This window comes from Fukomys damarensis, unplaced genomic scaffold (assembly GCF_012274545.1).
Source record: "Fukomys damarensis isolate Sample0158 unplaced genomic scaffold, DMR_v1.0_HiC HiC_scaffold_33, whole genome shotgun sequence".
In the NCBI taxonomy this organism is placed as follows: Eukaryota; Metazoa; Chordata; class Mammalia; order Rodentia; family Bathyergidae; genus Fukomys; species Fukomys damarensis.
The window spans coordinates 46,400,092-46,407,015 of record NW_022900945.1 but is presented as its reverse complement, the minus strand read 5'-3'; the positions used below and the strand labels follow the sequence as shown (position 1 = coordinate 46,407,015).

The 6,924-nt window shown below is 41.7% G+C and overlaps 1 long non-coding RNA gene across 2 annotated transcripts in view; it reads left to right on the top strand.

Annotated features, from left to right (window-relative positions):
* The window catches only part of LOC117284033, a 49,405-nt gene that overhangs the window by 33,106 nt on the left and 9,375 nt on the right, over positions 1-6,924 (top strand). The window lies entirely within an intron of this gene.

Here is a 6,924-nt window from a genome sequence, read left to right as displayed (position 1 = left end):
CCCTTCCTTCACCCCTGTTCCCCTCCCCCTTTCTTCCTTTCCCTTCCCTTCTCTCCCCCGCCTTCCATCAGCTCTTCTTTCTTTTCTCCACCAATGGCCTTTCCAGTCTTGTATTTTCTAGACCATAAACTTTACCTCCTCATAACAGTAGCTTTCATGGGATTTTTGAATCACTTTGACCTCAGAGCTTCCCTTGATCTTCAGCTTCACTGATAACTTTTTCCATTTCTCAGTTTCCCAATTTTCAGTATGGATGAGAACTGTCCAAATGGCCCAGCTTTCTCATACAGGCCACATAAGCCATGAACCTGTATATAAACTGATGGCCTTCGGGCAAGTTTTCCATTGCTTGTCAGTTGTGGCAGTTGGTAAAAAGCATGTCTGCTTCAGGTATAGGGGCTGATGGAGACAGGAGATCCTCTTAGGGAGAAGGTGGTGCACAGTAAGGAGCCCAGTGCAAGGCAGGTGCAGCCCAGTTAATGTGAGTTCACTGCCTGGAGCTATACTTTAGCAGTAACTTGTGTTGCTGACCTTACTCTACATTAGAAGAGAGAAATGTCTTTACATTCCTTCAAGAACAGAATCCTCTGGATGGACTCCAAGATAGATGCCTATGATATAAACTTCAACCAAAGCTTAGCAATATTGGGGGAACCTTATAAGGTACAATCTCTTGCCTTCATTTCTGGTAACATAGTAAATGAAAATAATAACCTGTTATGCAGGAAGAATCCCAGACCTTTGCAGTCAGGTAGCAATGGGTCGTTCGCTATTTTTATGTGCGCCATATATGACCAATCTTCACACTAGCTTCCTTATTTTTAAAATATAGATAACACAGTGAGCATTAAATCTATACTAAAATGATTTTCCTAGTACCTGGCTTGTATTATGTACTTAATAAGTGGTATTTGTGGGAAGCTATGCTCCTTTTCCAGGACATCTTTCAGGGATTGTATTTTACTGAAAGGAAGACATTAGAATAAATTTAAAAAGTCTTTGTAAAGATGGCATTCATCCTAGTAAGTTACTTGCTCTCTGCTCGCTGGCTTTTTATTTATTTATTTATTTATTTATTTATTTATTTATTTATTTATTTTTTGGTCAGCACTAGGGATTGAATCCAGGACCTCATACTCACTGGACAAGGGCTTTGCCACAGAATTACATCTCCTGCCCAGTTTTTTGTTTTGTTTTGTTTTGTTTTGTTTTTGAGGCATGGTCTCTCGAGGATGCTCACGCTGGCATCAAACTTGTGATCCTCCTCACTAGGCCTCTGAGGAGCTGTGATTACAAGTGTGGGCCATCACACCTGGCTGTCTGGCCATCTTTTGAAACCCATTGAAAACATCAAAACCACCAAACAACACCACCAAATGAACAACACCACCAAAATGAGAGAAAAAGCTCATTTTCAATGAATCAGTTGAACAGCTTTTTTATTGGTTAGATTTCTTCACAACAAACAGCAGAAATCACTTCTTGCTAATATAAGCAGGAAAAAAAAATACACCAAAGAGATACTGGATAGCTCATTGACTCAATGGAAAGACTGTAGAATCAGGGTCAGAAAGTGACCAGGAACAAAAAGAGAAGAAGTGAGAGCCCCAGCCAAAACATCCCCAGCAGAGCCCACCGGGCTCTGTGGCAGCCATTTTGGCATCATGGGAAGAGACACTGCCAAGCAGCTAAGGACGGAGGAGGCTGCAAAGAGCTTGGTTCTTGGATATGTTGAGCTACTACATTACCTGTGTACTGCCTTACTCCAAAAGTCCCACAATGGTCATTATCATTTAGGTCACTTTTAAATAGATTCCTGTAGTTGCTACTTAAAGCCCAGTGGGCCCTAACTGATGTATTCCATTTAAAGAGTTGGGCTGCAGCTACCTGATCTATATCAGAGCTCACTTTTTTTGAGTGTTCACATTGTCATGAGAAGCCTGAAATGACCAGACAGTATTCTCAGCTTCTAATTCAGTGGAAATACTATTTTATTCCTCAGGTTATTCATCCTAAGGTCCTAAAACCTTTGTATGAATGAAGCCCAGAGTGATAGAGAATATAAACAAAATTCTCCACATCGGAATGAGACATAACTTTACTTCCTTTGATTCTCTGACTAGCATGTTCTTGCTATAGTAGAAATGGTACCATATATTGGCCAATGGGACAACATTGTAACCTCACTTGCTTTTGTTTCTAATAGAGTTCCAACCCTTGGATGGACTGTTCTACTCCTCCATTTTTGCCACATATACTGGGGCTATGAGCACAGGCTCTGGAGTGTAAATGTTCATTGTTATTACTATTGCGCAAGACCAGCAGCTTCTGCATGGAGAATCACTCCTGAAAGTCCTGTTGCCTTCCCTTTTTTTTCAGAAGTAGGCTGCTTGGTCAGAACCAGGGCTATGTATGACACTGAGGTCATATTTTGAGCTTCCTCCGTGAGTTCTCAGCTACAGAGAGGAGCAGAAGCATGGTGGGCCGGGAAAAACATTCTGGACCCAGAGCATGGGACCACTCCAGGAGGACAAGCTTCAGCCTTTCTTTCCCCTTCAAGGTAGGACCTGGGGCTGGCTGGTCCCCTGGGGAATATGGTACCATTTTGGGATCCCCAGGTCAGTGAAGAGAAGCAGTTGGGTGCTCAGAAGTGGCCAAATTTGGAAATAAACCAACATCTGTGCTTATTCATTTGGACACTGCAATTTGATTTTTCACATTTCATAATATGTTCTTTTTTAACCGTTTAAAAGTGTGAAAACCACTCCTGACTTATAGCCCATACAAGGACAGTGGGCCAGAGTTGCCAGTTGCTGGCATGAAGTACATCTTACAAAAGGTTTTCATGTATCCATATGTGCCCTACTAATTGTTTACGTCACTTTACGGAAGCCACAGATAGCACAGGAATTATTGGCCCCATTCTACCGACAAAGTAAAAGTCTCAGAAGGATTAAACAACATCCTAAGGATAATTAATGAGAAAAGGAGATCAGATCTCACTCTGGTTTCCAGAATCCTGCTCCCAGGGAGACACTCACCTTTAGGACAGACTTAGAAACCCATCAGCTCTTGCCTGTGTATTCCCAGTTTAGGTGAGCATTTTTGTAACCAGAGGCTTGCTAGTCTTCCCTGCAGGATTTCTATTCACTGGGAGAGACAAGCCCAGCTCTGCAGCTCCCAGCAAGCCCTGGTCCCAGGAAGAGGGCCCCAGGAAACAGGGCCTCAGGGCCTGGAGCCTCCCAGAGAGTCTTTCTTCAGGAGCTCCAGGGCGCAGCCAGCATACTCCCTCTGCTCACTTTTCACGTCCCAAGGAAGAGGGGAAGCCAGAGAAAGGGAGCTGTTAGTGTAAATTTGTGTCTTTCCCAAGCTGTAGAAACCTGATATTCTCTCTCAATGTGCTGCTTATATTCAGGGTCAAACAGCACCAACTTGGCTCCATGATTTGAATATCCACTTCTTCACCTAGGGGATGTGGTTCTTGGAGTCATAGAAACCAGTAGGATTCTCAACCAATGAGGAAGTTGTTGTGTATTAAAATAACATTTTTAATTTTATTTTGATCCTGGGGATTAAATCTAGGGCTTCACACTCGCTAAGTATATATTCTACCACTAAGCTACACCCCCAGCACAACCTTAATTTTAAAAATTAAAACGATCATATTTATATACAAATTTATACACAATGAACAACCGATGTCCTATTATATAATTAAGTGTGTATGCAAATAGAGTAAGATTTAAAGAACTATAAAAGCGTAAGTAGAAGTACTGTCTTAGTCTGCTCTGGCGCCACAGATTGGGTGGTTTAAACAGCCAAAATTTATTATGTCACATTAGGGAGACTGGCATGTGTAAGACCAAGGTGCTGGCTGATTCCGGTCCTGATAAGGGCTTACTCTTGGCTGCAGGCAGCTGCCTTCTACCTGAGCCTCATATGGGGTTTCCTCAGCCTATGGAAGAGAGAGAGAGAGAGAGAGAGAGAGGTCCAGCATCGCCTTTTTTAAAAAATTAATTTTATTGGTACATTTTAGGTAAACAATATAATGACATTCATCTTTGGAAATTTTATTTTATTGTATTTTAATTAATTAATTGTATTGGTGCACTTAAGTTATACAATGTAGCAACATTCATCATAGAAAATTGGCACCTTTACATAATGCATCTTGGTTCCTATTTTTTCCCAATTCCCCTGCCCCTCCCTTCAACCCCTCCGTCCTGCCCCATTTATAAAGACTTTGTTTCCATTTTTCTATTTTCTCATAATAATTCCATTCCCTTCTTTCCTTACTTCCCCTTCCCCCTCTTTCTTCCTATTTCCAGTGTCTGCTTTTACATGGCACTATGGTAATGTCACCTGACCAGGGCTTTGCCGCGTGACCTCGTCTGACCCAGCCATCTTCCCAGGACCCCGTCTACACATCCCATTGCACAGGTCCAGGGCCTGGACACCTAGTTGGTTGGGGGGTCTCTCATTCTACAATAGTCTCTATTTACAATCAAATTTAAAATATCAAAAATCCTGTCTCAGACTCAGGGGAAATCCTCCATGTATTTATTTGTCCATTGGTTATTTTGATGGTTTTTAAGCACCTACTATGTGCTTTTAAAGGACTGAACGCCTCGGGACTCACAGAGCTCCTGCAACCCAGATTAAACATCCCTCACCACCTTTCTCAGGCTCTCATTATCACCCATCTTTTTTCACGCTTAGCTACTGAATAGATTTCTCAAGCAGTTTTAAATACTTTCCTTCTCAGATCTCCGCTTTTCCTTTTAATGTGACTCAACAAACGGAGGGAGACAACTGCTATGTGTGCACCCCACACCTCCCAGTATGACTTCTCGGCAACTCTGCTTTGCAATTAATTTTTACCTCCTCAAAGGAGGGGGCCTCTGTGCACACAGGTATTATATTTGGCTGTTAAGTACTTATATTAATTGCCTGGGTTTATAATTTTTCCCTATTACTTCTAGCCAGCAGCTAGTTTACTTTTAAGATTGATTCAGATTTTTAAATGACCATACTTTTTTCCCCAAGTACATTTTAAACTCACATGCTTAAGAGCATTGAAAATTATATTTCAGACAAATACAAAGTGGCTCCCCATTATCACAGCAACCCTGGTAGAATCAGGATGAGAAATGCTATACCTCCCGGATGAAGATAAAAAGGGTGGCTGTAAATTTTCCAATTATAAAGCCGATAATTTTAGAGATGAAATAGCTTACCCAAAGTCACTCAGCAACTAATGAAAGGGAAAAGATTCAAATTATGATGTGACTCTAATGCCCTCTATGTTCCTCTCCTAGACAGTGTGCTGTGTCTCTGTTCTGTCAGCTTGGGTTGAATGTTCTGCACTGATCTGGGGCTTTCTTAAGGTCAAGGCAGACTGTGGTTGGCTACATTCAGGGTCTTCCAGATGTTTCTGCTCTTGTGTGATCTCCTTCCACACGGACTTTGGGCTGAGGCACATGATTTGCTTTGATACATCAACAAACTGGGCACAAATTCAGCAAGGGTCTAGATGTTGGAACACGGCTGTGGAGACTCTCAGATGAACTCACCACCACGGGTGAGCCCAGGTGAAAATGCAAAAAGCTTGTATAGACAACTCCCAGAATCAGGAAAAACAGCAAGTTGTTATTTTTAATCTGTAAGTTTTGGGGCTTTCTGTTCTACAGTAATAGGTTATTGAAGCACATGCCTTATTTATTGTTTATCCTTGTTTTAAGTTATTTGTTTAACTATTCACTTATTCAGCAAATAAATTACTGAGAGGCACCCTCTGTATCAGGAGACAGAGGCCCTGCCATAGACACTTGGCCAGTGAGGAGTATGAATAAATAAAGGGGTAATTATAGCACTATGATGTCACAGTGAGTGACATCACAGTGAGTGGCAGCTCAGAGGGTGGAAAGATTACTTGGGCCAGGGATGTAGCTCAGGGGTGCTCCTCCTGCCTTGTAAGTGAAAGGTCCTGAGTTCAATCCCTGTTACAAAAAAAAAAAAAAAAATTACTTGGACTTGGTCTGTGACCCAGAAGGACTGAGAGCACCCAGTGGGTGCGGACCCAAACCCAGAACTCTTTAGCTTTTATCACAAGGAAATACAGGAAGAAAACCAGATTGGTGTCAAGGAACAGGAAGCTCTGCTATATAACACTTCTAAGGTTAATTTAAGCAATTTATCAAGCAGGGGGAAGACAATGGCCAAACCTTAGCATGCTGTCCTAATCTTTAGCCATACATTCCAGGGCCTATGATCCCTGTCCTATAAGCCCCTTTTATAACCATTCATTCCTCTGGCCAGGCCCTCCACACTAAGAGAAGTGGCTTTTGGGAAGGAAAACACTGGGTGCTATGTATGGAAGAACCTAGCCGTGTCACGGAACTCAATTTGGGGACAAGGTGTCATAGCAAAATGCCCGATGTAGGTACTTGATGCAAATTTATGTGTGGCTCCTATCGATGAAAAAGCCAACAATTTGGCCTATGTCACGCAATCGTTAGCACAAAAGAATTTTTCCAGAATCTCATTTGAGGACCTCTACTCAAAGAGCATTTGTTTCCATAAGCATTTGGGGCTTTGTTTGTTTTGTTGATTTATATTGCCTATAATGGAAATACAATCTCATTAGTAAGAGTTAAGTTTTTTTCTCTTGTTGTTTCTTGAATCCTGTTTTTATGTGACAGCCCCAGAGTTTTGCTGTGTTGCTCAGGCTGGCCTCGCACTTGCAGTCATCCTACTCTGGCCTCCCAAGTGCTGAAACTGCGGGTTTATAACACCGTGCTTGCAAGAGCTGGATTCTTACGGTCCAAATAGCTTGGCTTTCTGAAGACATTATTTTCTGAAACTGATTAATTTTCCAAGTCAATAGTTCTTTGCTAAAAAAAAAAAAAAAAAAAAAAAAAAAAA